Below are 19466 nucleotides of genomic sequence, written 5' to 3' on the forward strand. Positions count from 1 at the left end.
TGAACTCCAGGAGTTGGTGATGGACAGGGAGGCCTGGCGTGGTGCGATTCATGGGGTTGCAAAGAGTCGGACAGACTGAGCGACTGAACTGAACTGAACTGTCTGTGTATAATAAAGAATACTTTACTGGACTTCCCTGCTGCAAGTATACTCGTGATTAAATCCTAGACAGTGGGATGTAAGCAGATGTTGTGTGTGCAGTTCATAGAAGTATTCCTGGAACAGGCATGCTCTTCTTCATTGCTTTCTTCTTGTTCGAATATTGTTGTAACGTTGGGGAATTTTAGTAGTCATCATGGACAGTGGGATGATCCAGAGCAATAATAAAATAGTACCTCTCTCAAAAGATGGATATGAAGAATAAAGAAAAGAATGTATTAGGTGGTGTTAGTCACATTAAAAATTACTCAGTAAACGTATATGTTGTTTTCAATTTAGATTGAACTCTGACTTCTGTGGAAGGACCATGTGTTTGTGTGCGTATTTTCTGACATTTACCTATTTGATATAAGAAGAATCAAGGCTTGCACTCAAAAGGAACCAGACTTGGAAAGACCATATCCACTGCACTGCTCTGGTGTCAGTTCCAGGACATTCTACTAGATAGATCGGCTGGCTCAGATTTGGAGAAATATGCTGGAGAGGAATAGAAGGTGGATCTGGCAAGAGACCAGTCTTTGAGACTGGAAGGGCTAAGTTAAGCTTCAAGTGATAAAGACCCAAAATAACACAGAGCTTAAAAAAGACAACCATTTGTTTCTCTTTCATCCAAGGCTTAGTGTAGCCACTCTTAAAGAATTTGATGAGATTTTTGGACAGATTTTTGGACACTTTTTCCTCAGTCTGTGGGCAAATTGCTGCAGGGGTGTCATTCTTACAATTAAGTACATTTTTTTGGGGGTGGTCTGATTATTAATTTTTTTCTACTTTTAAAAACATACTTTCACAAGCCTCCTAAAATCATGGGTGGACCAAGGTGGGAGGATAACCATAGAAAATGGAATTAGGACTGAGAAACTAAATGTTAATGGGGAGAGAGGGCAGGGAGATACGTAAGAACTAAAGTCTTAACACCTGATGTGTGAGACAGGGTGGAGTGGAGTGCTTGGAGCACAGCATTAGGGCACTGGCCCAGATGTTAGGAGGCTTGATGTGAAAGGGACCAGACCCTTCATAAGCTTTGCCTGTCTCCCTATCACTTCTCTTGAGTAGGCTGTTGATGGCTATTAGGTTTTTTTTTTTTTTTTTTTTATTAATGAGAATTTCCTTAGTGCACTATCTGTGAAAGGTTTTTAACACTGAGTGCCCGCATGGTGCATATACGCAGCCATGTTCCAGAGGAAAGAAACTGTTTTCATAATCTCTTGTGAAGGTCAGTTTGTTTGTTTAGACTTAAGGAAAAATTGGAGAAGGCAATGGCACCCCACTCCAGTACTCCTGCCTGGAAAATCCCATGGACAGAGGAGCCTGGTAGGCTGCAGTCCATGGGGTCATTAGGAGTCGGATACGACTGAGCGACTTCACTTTCACTTTTCACTTTAATGCATTGGAGAAGGAAATGGCAACCCACTCCAGTGTTCTTGCCTGGAGAATCCCAGGGATGGGGGAGCCTGGTGGGCTGCCATTTATGGGGTCACACAGAGTCGGACACGACTGAAGTGACTTAGCAGCTGCAGCAGCAAGGAAAAATAGTGATGCCTCCTCTAACAAGCTTCTCTTCAGAATCAATGTGCAATGAGGGAGTTCCAGTGAGCATTTAAGAACTAAGAAAAATAGTATAAACAGGAAGAGAAAGCATAAACATGATGCAAGTCATTAGCTAATAGAAATCATTGTGTTTACTTTTCCATTATGGAGGGTAAAACAGGACAACCCTATTCTTCTATGCACAGAAAAGTACTGAGAATTTAATATGTGTTTCCCAGTTTTACCCTTTGTAAAATAAAATGGAGACTGGAGATTGTCTGAAAGTGAAAAGAGCTTGTGGGTGAAGATGGGGGAGAATCTGCAACCCCCAAAAGATGTGACTTAGTGAAGGTGTCTGGGTTAATTTCGTGCTTATTACACATATTGAAGACCCTTTTCTTTTCAATATCCACTGGCCTCCTTTGTATTAGGTAAGAGTATCAGAAACCAACTTAAGCTAGATTAAGAAACAAAGAGGTTTATTATAAGAAAGCAGAGACAATGCATGAACACTAAGGGCAGGAATGAAGCTGGGCTCCAGAGAACACTGGGAAGCTTCAGGGTCAGTGCAGAGCCTGCTTCTCTGACTTCACTGCTCCTGTCTGTGCTCGTGCTCATCTCTGCCTCTCCATTACATGGCAGAATAGGCCACCCTAGAAGCTCCTCTGCTTCTGCGTGCTTGCATTTGGGAGTGGCTGCTGAATTAGGAATCTGGGAGAGAAGTTAAGTGGTTCAAAACAGTGTCCACCTTTGGTCCAGACAGCTATGGGCAGAGGTGAGGGACATTAAGGTCATGTAGTAAAACAGAGCTGCCAGAGGCTCACCTCATTATATTCATGGGGTTACTCTCAGAGAAGGTGACTTGGCCCAAGGTCTTGGCAGACACTTTATAAGGTAAACTGTGTTTATGATTTTGTGCTCAGCCCCAGAGTAACTGCTTAACCCCTTATATGTTGTCCTGAAACAAAGTGACAAATAAAAATAGAATTTTTTTTTAAATAGAATTTTTCATGTCTCTCTTTGTATTGACTTCAAAAAATACCAGGCTATTCCAAGTCAGTGTTAAGGAATAGTAAGCTTCTATTAATTTGACATGTTTGCTTTGGAGAATAAATTCTGAATTGCCTAATTTCCTCATGTTTCAAAGATTTCACTCTAAGTAGACTTAAAGCAAATGGATAACTGAAGATAAACAATTTATTGCATAGATGTTTTTAAACAGTTGGGCCTCTGATGCATGAATTTATAACCCATTATTGATACCCAGGCACACCCATAGCAGGATCTCCCACAGCAATTTCCCTGTCATCAAAGAGCTTATCAGACCATATTGAAAGAAAGAAAAAAAAAAAAAAACTAACTGAAGACCAATATCTAGTCCCCCTGTGGGTGTATTTACAAAAAATAATGCAGTGATGGGCCCTTATTTGCAGAATATACATTTTGTAAAAGAATTCCTCTGAAGTCTTTGGGTTGTATGTGTTTGGTACTGAAGACTCAGAGTCAGTCTTTACTGAGATTAGGAACCAACTTCAGAGCTGTTATTTGCATCCAGGATCATGCACACAGTCTTCTGGGATCTTCAAGAATGACAGTGTGCACAGAACCAGCAAGCAGAGAGCAGAGAGCAGATCTCAGGAGAGATACTACTTAGTTTTCAAAAGAGAAAAATATTCATTTCTTATTTTCACCACTCACAGATCTTCCCTGGATGTGAGACATCCCTCCACCTCAACTATTAAGACTGAAAGAGATTCCATTAACCAAGATTTTTTAAAAATAGGGAGTTGTTATTGGTGGTGGTCTAAGTTAATTATACAAGATGTTATAGAGATACTGAAACTGCAGAAATGTGTCTCTGAGGTCTTCAGTCTTTTATGTCTCAGCACATAAAAAATTCAGCAAAAGGCACAGGGATAGAAAAGAAGTGATTTATTAGAAGAAGACACTTGTGAGGTTTACAAGTGGGCGGGTGAGAGGATGCCGCCCAGGCACTTAGTGGGCTACAGTTTTATAATCAAAGGAAAAGTGTGGAGGGAGAGAAAACCACTTTATTCCTCATTCTTGAGTAGATGTCAAGGTTCCATCATCAGCTCCTCCACATCAGGTGGGGGAATTTTCTTGTCCTTACATGTCCAACTGGGGCTGGCATGGTGCATTGAAAATGAGCAAAGAGGTGGTAACATATACTGAAATATGATAAATCATCTCAGTTTTCAGTATAATGTCACTTTTTCCTTATATTTTTGGTTTTAGTGTGGGCAGAGAATCAGGTCCTGGGAATCATTAACTTACTGAGCTCACAGGACAGGGTGTGGGTATCATGTCACCACTGTTTTATTGTTTTGGGTCATGTTTCCTGCTTCTGTTGCATAGTTTTGTTGCTAAGCAAGCCTGCTTGGTTTTGTGGTTAAGCCAACCTGCTTTCTTGACTGATCATTAATGTACAGGGGTTTCTCATATTTTTTTCTTTACTTATGATCCCTTGGTGAGATTAACTATTTAAACACCTTCTTTGCCCCTTTACTCTGTCCCTATCAATACCACTTTAAGTTTGGACAAATTATTATACATCAAGAAATATTTTATATTAATATAAATATTAAGATAGTCTAATCCCCAAATAAATTAAAAGATATTGGTGCAAAAAATCAACTTGGTGATTTCTAAAAAGAATATAAGTCCTTAAAAAATAATGAATTAGGTGATATGAGTTTGTTTTAGTGTAATGCAATAAGTTATTAGAGGAGTCACTTAAAATAACCATCCCCTGACATGATAGAGGCCATTTGATTTTTTTTGAGCTTATTTTTTTTTTCTGATTTTTACAATATTGTGTTGGTTTCTGCCATACAGCAGCATGAATCGCCATAAACATACACCTATCCCCTTCCTCCCTCCCTCCCTCGCTTTCCTCCCCTCCCATTCCTCCAGGTCATCACAGTTGACTTTTAATATTGTTTTTAATTTTTGAGCTGTGTTATTAGAATTAAAACATTTTAAACCACTTTATTGAGATATGATTGAACTATAAAAAGCAGTACATATTTAATGTATGTAACGATTTTGGAGCACTTGATTTTTTAAAAAATACCTATTTAAGGAATAGAGTATGGTTGTTTTTCAAACGTCCCTTTTTGGATTTTGTTTTGTATTCAAGTACTTAAAAAAATGCATATAATGTGTTAAAAGTTTCATGGAAAGTAGGACTTCACTGGATCTTAGTCAGATGAAATGACAGTCAAAATTCGTTAGACTGACAAGATACAAGCCAGGGAAAGAATAAAAATGCACTCAAGAGTAGCACCAGCAACAGTGTGGTGAAGTGGTCAAGAATGGTTCTAAGCCATGGCTTAGAGTGTCTTTGTTTGGTGGAGAGATGTTTTCCTGAACCTAAATGGCAAATAAGAATAGAATTTTTATCATGACTCTGTATTAACCTAATATTTTGAGAATCTTCTCTGTCAGAGTAACGAAATAGCCTGGTTTTATTTATTTGACATATTCTTTTTGGAGACTAAATTTATGGCATGACATTCATTATCCTGTTTTATTAAGAATTTTTGGAATGAGGTGTTCTGAAACCTTTACCTTTTCTTCTGAAATGGTGACAGAGCTAAAAAAATGACTAAACTAATTTCATATATGTTCCAAATGCATTTTTACTTTGAAATTTCTTTACCATGGTGTTTTCCACTCTCTTTCCCCCTCTGCATATTTTTTCCTTCAACTCATACATTATTAGGAAACTTACAAAGTTCAGATGAACAAATGTCTGGCTTTAAACGCAAATGAGAATTCCTGTTTTTTTCTGGACTTTATGCATATGTGTATCCTGTCAGCAAGGAGTGATCTCATCATATTGATTGCCTCCAAAACTTACAGTACTCTTACACCCAGATTTGTTCTTGGCTCAGCGTGGTTTGTGGAATAAAATGGTTTGTGTTCTAATTCCAAATATTGATTGACCATGTGTTACTTTGGGAACAAGAGTCTGCTTGTTTCCTTAGCAGGCTAATGAGAAAATTACTGACCTCCTCTCAAGACAGGTTTGGCAAGTAGAGATTCACACAATACTTTGTGTTAGAAGGGCTAAATATTTTTCTAAGTGCTTTCATTCTTCTTGGCATAGCAATGATTTTTGTGGGCTGTGTTAGGGAAAAATTTGAACCAGGAAGTACATGTGACTTTGCTTCAGCCACTGAAAACATCTGTATATTGAAGAGGACCTGACCAAAAAAGAGAAGTCTAGAACTTCAGAAAAGCCCTGACAGAGTCTGACCATGTGCCCATGAATGAAGAACTCCCATGCCACGTTTTCCAGATGGATTCACTGTAATGCCTGCAGCTTAGCCAATCTGAATCCTTGTCTAATCACTTTTAGACAGTCTCCTAATTTGGCCATTACTGGGAAAGGTAGAAAACAGTGTAATGGAGATCAGAGGGACCCTGAGTACAGTGAAGGGAACCTCAGTGCTGCTGGAGGTGTGGCACTCCAACACAACCAGGGTTGTTCCAATATCGGCAAACGCTTTAAAAAGGAAATAAATGGGGGATCAACCAGCATTTCATTTGTCACTATCTCAACAGCCCAAGGCAGAGCTGTTTTGCCAGCCACATTTTCAGATGGAAGCATGTGTTTCAATTGCATTTGTTTTCCTGACACTTCAGGTGGTGTAAGGTTCCACGGGCCAGCCTCAGCTTGCTTGCCCTGGGCTGGCTCATCACTTCTCTCTAGTGCATCTTCACAGTCATTTCTTCATAGCTTAGAGTTTCCAAGCACAGTGAGAATTTATGCTGATAAAATATTTAGTTGCGCAAGAATAGTAAGACCTGAAAAGGTCCCTAGGCAGAATTGAGCAGAAAACATTCTAAAGAGATAGCTGCTTACCCTCTTATAAAACACACACACACACACACACACACACACACACACACACAGAGAAATCTAGAGAATTGCCATAGCCTCAAAGTCTGTGTACTGAAGGGTGTAATTGTCCCCATCTGCGCTCTCATAGGTAGGTAAGTTCTGGCCTTAGTTATAAGAACCGGGTATATATTCTTGGGCAAGTCATCATCCCTGAAAGACACACAGCCCTATGACTAAAATAAAAAGTAAAACCTCTCTTCTGATCCACATTGACCTGAAATATTTTTGAGATTTGATTAAAACTTATACAGTCTGTGGAGGGGAGTGGAATTGACTTGCTGACAGCTATTGAAGTTGGGTGATTGGTATATGAGGGTTCCTTATGGTAGTCTCCATGTGTATATTTGTTTAATGTATTCTGTAATAAAATATTTTAAAACTGTGTAGTAATTGACAATAAAAATCTGCCCTACCTACTTCTCAGCAGAGTTACAGGTGAGAATCATAGGTGACATTATGTAGAAGTGTTTTGTGAATAGTAAATCACTAGAACCAGGTATATCTCAAAAAATATATATCCAAGGTGAATATACCAGACTCATCTTGTATACTGATTAAAAATATAGTTTCAGAGTTCACTGACCTATGGAATCAGACATGATGGCAGTGAATCTCAGAGGAATCTCCATTTTTGATTAGTCCTTTCTACTTCCCATCTCAGATGATGCTCCTATATTATGAAATTTGAAAAATACATACCTTACAAATCCTTCCTGACATTTCTAAGGGCTTTTTAGTGGATGGAGAAATTGCTTCTAGTGGGGTTGAGGATCTGTTTTCTACAAAGCCCGGCAAGCTCTATGCTACCCCTCCCCTACTTGCAGTTTGTTACTTGAACCCTGATTTCTAACTGTTGTGTCAACCTCAAGTTCATGCTCTCTGCTCTCCCTGCTTGGCCCCTCTTGGTTTCTGAATCATAAACAGGATTTGTCCATTCCATGCTGGGCCTTCTTGCTTGTGTATCAATCTTTTGCTTCGGTCTCACCATTACTGAATTCTGCCCAGCTACACCTTTTGTTCAGACACTACCCAGACTTCTCCTGGGGTTCATTCAGCCTCAATTCTTTGTTGAACACCTTTTCTGTAGCAGCATTCCTCTAGGTGCTAGCAAACAATACATTAAAATTCCTTCTCTCATGTAATTTGCTCTGTAGAATTAGAGATATTCTTTGGGCAAGTAACTACTACTACTACTAAGTCGCTTCTGTCGTGTCCGACTCTTAGCGACCCCATGGACTGCAGCCTACCAGGCTCCTCCATCCATGGGATTTTCCGGGCAACAGTACTGGAGTGGGGTGCCATTGCCTTCTCTGGACAAGTAACTAAGTAATACGATTTCAGATAGTGCTAAGGGCCAAGAATAAAATAAACTGGAGGAAGAGGGGTTTAGAGTTAGAATTGTCTGGGATTGTCTCTCTGAAAAGGAAATATTTAAACAGAGTTGTAAGATGAGATGGAGAGGATGGTAGAAAGGATTGGTGGAAGAGATGAAACAGTAAGTACAAAGGCTCTGTGATAGTAATGAACTTAGAAGTTCATGTAATAGCACGGAGCCCACTGTGGCTGCATCATAATGGTCATGGGTCAAAGTGGTAAGAGGTGAGGCCAGAGAGAGAGGTCAGTGGCTAGGTCCTGTAAGAATCTGGAGAACAAGATAAAAAGAGTTTGGATTTTAAATACTGGTTGTGGCTACTGACCGTGTTTTCATTTGTCTCATCAGGTGTTGCCATCTTACCTGAGGCCAGATAACCCTGCATAAGGTGTGTCTTATTCCACAGTTCCCTTTAGTGCTCGAAAGGACAGTCATAGCATGAGAATTGTTCCTGTTTTCCACAATTCATTCTCAGGAAAAAATAGAGAGATGCTTTTTCCACGCTGTCCATCATTGACTGATGGCTAATTTTCACTTAACATAATCCTTAAAATCCCCTGGAAACAATGATAAAAAATGTTCCCCTCACCCTCAACTGTGCAAGCCTGTGGTTACCAATTTTGACCACTAGATGGTGGCTGTATATCAATACCTTGAAACAATGAGTTTTCTGTTTGACAAAGGTTTTAAAGAATAAATTAATGTGTTAAAGACACACATAAAATGTATGTGCATTTAAGATTCTTTTGGTTGAAAAGACCAACAGTGAAAGAAACTGAAAAGGAATCAGGTCCTGCAGCCTGCTTTTTGTTCAGTTACATTTTTCATTGGGAAGATTTTTAGCTTCTTTGAGAACAGTCTTGTGACATGGAGTACTCATATGTGTAAGACAGGAGACCCACAGGTCATGTCTGCATAGTGGAACAGATTCCTCCTTCTCCTTCTTCTCCCTACTCCTTACTTGGGGTTCCCTGGAATGTTTTCTTCTTGCCCTCTTAAAATATGATTTCATTCACTCCTGTGACTTCAACTGTGAAGCGTTTATGCTAATACTGTTCCAGTTAATATCTTCACCAAGTAATCTCTAGACCTCCAGACCTATACTTCCAACTGCTTTTAGATAGCAGAGAGATGGCTTTTGGTCCTTGAAACTTAAACTTCAAACCAGACTCATAATCTTTCATCTTGACAACTTCCCTTGAAATGTTTTTCTTCTTATTTCAATTAATGGTGTTGCACCTTCATCAGTCGTTTTGAAGAAAAATCTCTGAGTTGCTGATTTTCACCTACTGCTCACTCCTCGTATTCACTTTGCCTTGAGGTACTGTTGATTTTGCCTCTGAAATGTCTTACAAATGCACTTGTTTCTTTTTATTCTATCACCTCCTCATTGTTTTCATTCCTGTGATAAATCCCTAACTGAAGTCTGTTTTCCATTTTGCAGTTCACTGTCCACATATCCTAGAGAAGAATCTTGTCTAAATTTAGATGTGAACTAGTCATTTCCTGGCTTGAAATATTTCTCAGAGAATAAACTCCAAACCCCTTATTCTACTGTTCAAAAGCCTTTAGGTTATGGCTCCACTGTACTTGCCAGCCTCTTTCTGGCTCCTCCCTGCCACACAGCCCTGTGGAGTGTTCAGAGTCCCTGTTGGAGCCATGGACTCTCATGACTGTGTCCCTTTTCACATGCACTTTGTCCTAGAAATGCTGTATCCTCCCTGTTGGCCTCTAATTTCCCATCTTCATATACTTGTAGTAAAGCATTTTCTTTTCCTTCCATAAAGCTTTAAGAAGCAGATTTCCTCCTCAGTACTCTCTCTGTATGCACATCCATTGTACACACGTTCATTATGTTTGTCTAATGGGTTGTGCTTATTTATATGTCTGCACGCCACCACTGAACTGAGACTTGCTTTCCAGCAGGTAGTGTTGTTTTCCATCTTTGTGTCTCCAGGAACTTGATTAAGTCTTTGGATGTCTGTTTTAGGTGCTCAATAATTCGTTTTAATAAATGGAAAAATGAACAAAGTTTGACTTCCTCTGCATCTTTTCCAGAAGGCAAGAAAGGTCTTTTCCTGTTCTTTTTTTCTCTTGCAGTTGCATTTGTGAATAATTTCATATGAGAAAGAAAGGAAAAGGAATATCTGGAGATATTCTTCAAGACACAGAGAAGACACCATCCTGGAAAAAGTAAGTTTTAGGAAGAGCTGGGAGATTGGGTCATAGCGGGAATCACTAAAGCCCAGAAGCCCAAAGGGGTCCCCTAGTGTCACACCTTTTCCATAGACATAATAATTAAGTAAACAATGAATTTAGGTTCAGATTTTAATTTACAAATGACCCATCTTTTTTTTTTAAAGTCCATACTGTTCACTTTTGCTATATCAATCAATTCATGAAAAAAGGTGACTTTTGTATTCCATGCATGAATGCTTGGTTGTGTCCAGCTCTTTGTGACCCCATGGAGCCTGGTGGGATTTTTCCAGGCAAGAATATTGGAGTGGGTTGCCATTTTCTATTCCAGGGAATCTTTCCAGCCCAGGTATCGAACCCATGTCTCCTGCCTTGGCTGTGCTTAGTTGCTCAGTCGTGTCCTACTCTTTCTGACCCAGTGGACTGCAGCCCACCAGGCTCCTCTGTCCTTGGGGATTCTCCAGGCAAGAATACTGGAGTGAGTTGCCATGACCTCCACCAGGGGATCTTCCCAACCCAAAGATGGAACCCAGGTTTCCCACATTGCAGGTGGATTCTTTACTGACTGAGACACCAGGAGGATTCTTTACCACGGAGCCACCTGGGAAACCCTTGGGTTCCACCATCATAGCCATAATCTGTGGGGTTCTTGTCTTACATATGTGAGTATTCTATTACAAGAGCATACTCAAAGAAGCTAAGAATCTTCCCAAGGGAAGAATGTAACTGGACAGAAATCAGGCTGAAGGCTGTGATGCCTTTTCTATTTTTTTTTCCTGTTGTTGATTTTATTTCAACCAAAGGAATTTAAATGCACATATACTTTGTTTGTTCTTAATACATAAATTTATTCTCCCTCCCTTACGGCACCCATGATGGTGGCACTGATGGAGGATGAATCTTGTGAATTGGTTGACTGGGAGATTAGCTGAGGTCAGGGTACATGACTGCATTGTTCCCCTGTCTCTTCTCAGTGATTGGCACTCTGCCTGGTGTAGAGCAAGTGCCTTGCAAGGGATCAAATCTCCACTGTTTATTTTCATATTGGGCAAGCTTCAGTCTTGAGTTAATGTGTTATCTGGAACTGTTCATAACTTTTAGGGTAAAAGGTGCAAATAAGAACAATGGTGACTGAATTGAGATGTCTTTGGAAACTAGGGAGGAACTCATAGCCAGACCTGCTTCCTTAGATGATTTGAATGTCTTTGGATAGAAATCTGTGCATCACAGACATGCCTTCACTTGAAATGTGTGGCTCAGTCTGGATGCTCACCATGCTTCTTTACTGTTTTACACAGAAGGAACAGAAAAGTAATCAGTTAGAATTTCTCTCTTTTTATGGCCAGAAAAGTATGTATTTCTGACTGTAGTCCAACAGGTACATCTACTTGGTAATAATAAAAGAAATGGGCTTCCCTGGTGGCTCAGTGGTAAAGAATCTGCCTGCAATGCAGGAGCTGCAGGAGATGTGGATTTTATCCCTGGGTCAGGAGGATCACCTGGAGGAGGGCATGGCAACCCACTCCAGTGTTCTTGCCTGGAGAATCCCATGAATAGAGGAGCCTAGCGGGCTGCAGACCCTATGGTCCCCAAAAGTTGGACATACCTGAAGCCACTTAGGACACACACACCGATGCAGTAAAAGAAGTACATGGATTTCATTCATATTTAAATTTTATTGAAACAGATTTCAAACTCTTTAGTGTGGATGGAGATACTTTGTAGGGCTCTTCAAGTATTTCTTTAAACATGTGAACCATCTCAGCTACCCAAATATCCCTGCTGTGATGATGTTATTTTTGGACAGGAAGTTACTAGAACCATCATCTATCTCCTTCCTCTTTGTGACTGATGGGAAGAGTATAGTTGTTATTCTCTGCCAGCAGTGTCCTGTCTAGCTGGCCTTCTTTGGTAAGCCCTATCTCAAAGTGTTAGTATCAGATCAGATCAGATCATTTGCTCAGTTGTGTCTGACTCTTTGCGACCCCATGAATTGCAGCACGCCAGGCCTCCCTGTCCAACACCAACTCCCAGAGTTCACTCAGACTCACGTCCATCGAGTCAGTGATGCCATCCAGCCATCTCATCCTCTGTTGTCCCCTTCTCCTCCTGCCCCCAATCCCTCCCAGCATATAAGAACGATAATTACTTGTATTTATATATGGCTTTGTATTGTTCAAAATGCTATATACTAATTTGATCCTCATAACCATAGATTAAGAAGTACTGATGGATTCATTTTAAGGGTGAGAAAACTGAGGCTTAGAGATATTTTTAAACCAAGTTCATTTCAATAATAATATAAGTGATGGAGTTAGATTTGTATTTCAGTTTTAGATTTCCTGTCTCTTCTCTACCCACACTGTTGCTCATTTTTGCTCATGTCAGTTCATTAGAAAAGGTGGCTTTTGGGTGAGAGCTAGTCTTATTTAGCACATCTGGAAATGGCGTCCTAATAACAAATCCCTGCTAATAACCTTTTTTTCTTATGCACAGTATAGAGAAGCCCTTATAATTATTAGCCAGTGTCTGCTCTGTACTCCAGGCCCCTGACAATGAGCACATGGGCACGGGTGTTACTATTCTTGGTAAGAGCATTAATAATTAGATATTACTTGGGGAAAAGGGCAAGACTTCATCAAAAGACAAAGTGCTGGCTTTGATATCTCTTTGTGCAGTTGCCGGAACACTTCTAGTGCCTGCTTCTAATCTAAAGATTAGCTGGCGGCTCTGCCCTTTTTCTTGTGAAATATCTGTTCTTATGGGAAACCAGTCCCAACACATATGGAGAATTTTTATGTCTTATTAAAGGTTGTTCACTGATATTTGTAGGATCCTGCAGCAGCTACCACATTATTATCAGGCAAATTCTAAATTTACTCAGAAAGAAATAATGTTATGAAAAGAGTTTTAAAAAATCCTAAGGGATTGCACTATGGGGTGACCACCTTTACCTCTGAAAAAGTCGCCTGTGACTCACTCTTTTACTGCTTTGAAGTGGCTTGGAATGGCCCTTGCCTCAGAGCTGGAATTTTAAGAGAAAAGCCTTTAATATAACTATTGTAGTATTTCCAGACAAGACTGGACATGGCTCAGTGAGCATCAGAAGGCTGAGGAACAGGAGGAGCAGTTCTCATCTGGGGCAGGAGGAGGGATATGTATGTCTGCAGCTACTCAAGACTGTTTGATCTTGCAAAAACCAAAACAACACCCTCTCCTGCCCCCAAACTCCACGTTACTGCACAGATTCTGGGAGACAACACACACCAGAGGAGGCAAGCAGTTAGTACTGGGTGATACGAAGCCTGGGATGGGAGGTTTATGAATATGAACATGTCCCCAAGGACTTGGAACAGCTTCCAGGAAGTTGTAGGCAACGTCAATCAGGGAGGGCTGCCTTGAGTAAGACGCTCAGCCACAGAGGTTGTAATCTGGGGGTAGAGTCCCATCTTTGGGAGGCAACTATGGATCCTAGAGTTTGGAATCTGAAGATTTTACAAGAACATGGTACTAGAACAGAGGTTGAGCTTAGATATCAGAACTGGGCCAAAAGATGGAGCTTAGTTCTTGGTAATGAGGCAGAAGTCCAGTTATCAACATGGCAGAGAAGGAACAAGCAAAGAGAAAGTAGATTAGGACCTTCCTTTCCTCTTACTCTGCAATCTTGGCCGAGTCAATCATTCCCACTTAACCCTCCCCTTTTCTTCTATTACCTGATGACGATATAAGTTGTGAAGAACTCACAAGTAATATATTTGAAAGAGCTTTGACTATTATAAAATAACACATAGTTATTGTTCATATGTTTATCACATGACTAGAAAGGATTTATCTTATGATCAGTGATACTGTTTTGTCTTACTTGTCTCTCTCAACGTCCATTTTGAGTGCACACTCTCACACTGTCATGAAACAGTCCAAAAGAAGAAAATTTTTCACCTAGCTGAGGAACATTGGACTGCTCCCACATGAAGTTTAATGAGAGAAATTGGAAAGTAAGTTGCTGGCCCCCAATCCTCTACAGTGTGTGTGTAGGGTGCCAGGATTTAGCCGTAGTTTGAGAAGTAAATGCCTAAAGCTTAGAGAAAAATGAATGCCAGGGCAGAACAGGTTTTAAGTTATTCTTGAAGCTCAGGCATAATTTTAACTACAAAGAAAAAACAGGGAAGAAACAGAATGACCTCATTTCAAGTGAGAATTTTTATGCAAAGGCAATAGCTCTCCAAACAGAGGACACACATTAAGAGGGAAGCTTTATAGTCTGAGCTAGAGGATCTGCAGGGGAGCTGTAATTGATCTGGCATATTCAGTCTTCTACCAGTGCCTCTTACTTAGACTGGAGTATCCAGAGATGATCTTTGGATAGGGAGAGCACAGGTAGGGGGTGATACCAGCCAAGAGGTGACCAGACCACCAGGGCTGCCCCTCCAGAAGGAGGTGAAACAGACCTGAGGGGAGTTTCAAGGAGCTAACCTCAGGGAATACTCCTAATATGTTTAAGGCATGGGGACATTGTGAGCTTTTTGCCTACTTTAGTTTTGATGTTTGTCAGTTACTTTCCCTTCTTTTTGGAATTGTGCTTGCAAGGGCTGCTTGGTTTGTATTTATTTCACTATCCAAAGAAGTTTTTCTGGGTCTTTTTTTTTTTTAAATTTTATTTAATTTAACTTTACAATATTGTATTGGTTTTGCCATATATCAAAATGAATCTGCCACAGGGATACATGTGTTCCCTATCCTGAACCCTCCTCCCTCCTCCCTCCCCATACCATCTCTCTGGGTCGTCCCAGTGCACCAGCCCCAAGCATCCAGTATCATCAGACCTGGACTGGCGACTCGTTTCATATATGATATTATACATATTTCAATGTCATTCTCCCAAATCATCCTACCCTCTCCCTCTCCCACAGAGTCCAAATGACTGTTCTATACATCTGTGTCTCTTTTGCTGTCTAGCATACAGGGTTATTGTTACCATCTTTCTAAATTCCATATATATGCGTTAGTATACTGTATTGGTATTTTTCTTTCTGGCTTACTTCACTCTGTATAATAGGCTCCAGTTTCATCCACCTCATTAGAACTGATTCAAATGTATTCTTTTTAATGGCTGAGTAATACTCCATTGTGTATATGTACCATGGCTTTCTTATCCATTCATCTGCTGATGGACATCTAGGTTGCTTCCATGTCCTGGCTATTATAAACAATGCTGCAATGAACATTGAGGTACACGTGTCTCTTTCAATTCTGGTTTCCTCAGTGTGTATGCCCAGCAGTGGGATTGCTGGATGTGGGTTTAAGACAGAGAGATATGACAACCAAAAATAACATAGGTTTTCATTATTGTTATGGTTTTGACTTCATTTCTTTCCTGATACCTGCTCCAACACTAGGCTTAAGTGTATTAATCAGTATTCTGGTTCTGTAGATCTGTTAAATTAATGTTGATTGCCCAGTAGGTATTTATTGATGTGTTAAGTGCTACCTGGAGAAGGCAATGGCACCCCACTCCAGTACTCTTGCCTGGAAAATCCCATGGACAGAGGAACCTGGTGGGCTGCAGTCCATGGGGTCACTAAGAGTCAGACACGACTGAGCGACTTCACTTTCACTTTTCACTTTCATGCGTTGGAGAAGGAAATGGCAACCCACTCCAGTGTTCTTACCTGGAGAATCCCAGGGACGGGGGAGCCTGGTGGGCTGCCATCTATGGGGTTGCATAGAGTCAGACACGACTGAAGTGACTTAGCAGCAGCCTCTTAAGAGTTTTATTGTTTTTACTATGTCCATAATTACTGGAACTTTCCTGAGTGACTCTGTATATCTGTGTATAAAGGAAGGAAAGAGATGAAATGGGACATTTTAATCATGCAAAGATGTATATTTCTTTATAATTTTGTAAATAAATTATCATTCCTTATTGCTTTGTTTTTCCAGTTCTCTAAGAAGAGATTTTTTTTTTTAGGTTTCTGGTAGCACTTACTGCTACTGCTACTGCTAAGTCACTTCAGTCGTGTCTGACTCTGTGCGACCCCATAGATGGCAGCCCACCAGGCTCCCCCATCCCTGGGATTCTCCAGGCAAGAACACTGGAGTGGGTTGCCACTTCCTTCTCCAATACATGAAAGTGGAAAGTGAAAATTGAAAGTGAAGTCGCTCAGTCATGTCCGACTCTTAGTGAGCCCATGGACTGCAGCCTACCAGGCTCCTCCGTCCATGGGATTTTCCAGGCAAGAGAACTGGAGTGAGGTGCCATTGCCTTCTCCATCTTAAGAGGCTAGCTTCAATATTAATATATCTATGATATGGTAGTGAATAATTAATTCTAAAATTAGTAAGATGAACTCAGTGCTAGATGAGGATGAATATTGGCTGAAATATTTTAGGACCATTTTATAGAAGAGGCAGAGTTTTAACTGAGCAATAAATAATGGATAGAATTTGGTTAGGAAAAGACAAATGAGAACAGCATGAACAAAAGTGTGGAGAAAGAAAAGGCCAACAGAGAGATAAATAGATGAGCAGCACAGAATGGAGAAGATTAGTATTTAGAAATGAAATTGGAAGAGTATGAGTCATGCTTTTGGAGGGTCTTAATTCCAGTTTAGGAATTAGGATATAGCTTTTCTGAAGAAGCCAAACATTTATGAATGTAATACCCTTATTGCCAATTTAAAGACAACTTTTCCTAAACATGTAAGTATACACACATGTTCACAAGCACAAGGATGCACATATTGGTTATTGCTATAAGAGTTGGACTATGAAGAAGGCTGAGCACCGAAGAATTGATGCTTTTGAACTGTGGTGTTGGAGAAGACTCCTGAGAGTCCCTTGGACTGCAAGGAGATCCTACCAGTCCATTCTGAAGGAGATCAGCCCTGGGATTTCTTTGGAAGGAATGATACTAAAGCTGAAACTCCAGTACTTTGGCCACCTCATGCGAAGAGTTGACTCATTGGAAAAGACTCTCATGCTGGAGGGGATTGTAGGCAGGAGGAGAAGGGGATGACAGAGGATGAGATGGCTGGATGGCATCACTGACTCGATGGATGTGAGTCTGGGTGAACTCCGGGAGTTGGTGATGGACAGGGAGGCCTGGCGTGCTGCGATTCATGGGGTCGCAAAGAGTTGGACACGACTGAATGACTGATCTGATCTGATCTGATCTGATAGTAATTCAACATGAGCTGCCACCACCCATGTTTCAGAGGACCAGAATAGTTATTTTTCACTGATGAAGTGAACTGGAACCATCTTAAAAAATGATGGATGGGTGTTGACCAAAATCACGATGGCCTCAGGTATCCCTCTAATGCCAGCACATCCTAAGCAGCAGTAGGATGTGATATGTTTCATGTAATAATCATCAAGCAGTGATACGTGCTAAATTTTAAGAAGTGCTTTCAAATGTTACTATAATTTTGAAAATGAACATACTTCACAGTAGAATTCCAGCTTGTCTACTAGTTGATGAGGTTTCTAAGCTCTTTAAAAAAAGTGATTAACCTAATTAACTTAATACCTAAGAATAAGAGAGGCTCTAAATTGTCCTGCCTTCAATATTATTATATGCATTATATATATTACTAGAGTATACTTCATGTTTCATTTTGTATATAATTAACCAAAAATATTGTCTTCTTTTGTGGTCATTAAATTACATTTGGGCTGTGGATATTAGCTAGAGAGTTAATAGATATTAGAATTGATGTTTGTTAATGAGTTATACCTATTATAAAAAATGAAGCCTAGATTTGTGCCCTTGTAGGCACCCCACTCCAGTACTCTTGCCTGGAAAATCCCATGGATGGAGGAGCCTGGTAGGCTGCAGTCCATGGGGTCACTAGGAGTTGGACACGACTGAGCGACTTCACTTTCACTTTTCACTTTCATGCATTGGAGAAGGAAATGGCAACCCACTCCAGTGTTCTTGCCTGGAGAATCCCAAGGATGGGAGCCTGGTGGGCTGCTGTTTCTGTGGTCACACAAAGTCGGACACGACTGAAGTGACTTAGCAGAAGCATATATTTATAAAATGTCACTTATAAAGAAATCTTTAGCTTTATAATAAATGCTGTTATATGTGCTTTTAAACACAGAAGGTTGGCTTTTTTATATTTTTTTGTGTTCAGAAAACCCTTTGGTAACTTTTTCATTCTCTTACAGGAATCATGCCTGCCTTGTTTGTGGTTTTCAGTCACTAATATTTTTTAAAAGGAAATTATATGTGAAAGATCACATCCTAGAGGTAATGGACTAGAGAGTCAAGTAAAAATCTAAGGCTACTTCTGCCCCTGGGTTCTTTATGACTACAGGTAAACTAAGAAACAGACTTCCCATGTGGGGCAGTGGTAAAGAATCTGCCTGCCAATTCAGGAGATGCAGGAGCTGTGGATTTCATATCTGGGTCGGGTATATCCCCTGGAGGAGGAAATGGCAACCCATTCCAGTATTCTTGCCTGGAAAATCCATGAGCAGGGAAGCCTGACAGGCTAAATCCATAGGGTCACAAAGAGGCAGACACGACTGAACAACTGAACACCCACATGAAGTAAGAAACACACTTAAACAATCTCTGATTAGTGAACTAGTAATTGTAAAGTCATCTTAGCCAATTTGTTTTCCTAATACTACTTGAAACCTTCCCTTCGATTTCCCATCCCTTGCATATTTTCTATATTGATTTATCCTTCCAACACTATTCATTATTTAATAGTCTTCATTTCTTTGCTGTTTTAAAAGTTCATATTATATTTATACATGGGCCTCTTCTAATCTCTTTATTCTCTCCATCTCCCTTGCCCCAGAGAGGATGAGGTGTTTGTCTTTGTCCTTGACATTCTTCCTGTCTCTTTGCAAAGCCTGACTCTTCTGACTGGGGGCACTGAGAGGGCATCTGAAGGACCACTGGTGTCCTCTTTTCACCATTTGTGTCAGTCAGATTCTCACTAGAAAAGAGATGTCACACTGAAATTGAGACCAGGAAGAAGAGGAACACAGATTTTGATGAGGAACTATAAATTTCTGCAACCCATGGACGGAGGATCCTGGTAGGCTGCAGTCCATGGGGTTGTGAAGAGTCGGACATGACTGAGGACTTCACTTTCACTTTTCTCTTTCATGCATTGGAGAAGGAAATGGCAACCCACTCCAGTGTTCTTGCCTAGAGAATCCCAGGGATGGGGGAGCCTGGTGGGCTGTCGTCTATGGGGTCGCACAGAGTAAGACACGATTGAAGTGACTTAGCAGCAGCAGCAGCATGGTAAATATGCTTTT

Source organism: Bison bison, unplaced genomic scaffold (genome assembly GCF_000754665.1).
Source record: "Bison bison bison isolate TAMUID 2011002044 unplaced genomic scaffold, Bison_UMD1.0 scf7180017864098, whole genome shotgun sequence".
Classification (NCBI taxonomy): domain Eukaryota; kingdom Metazoa; phylum Chordata; class Mammalia; order Artiodactyla; family Bovidae; genus Bison; species Bison bison.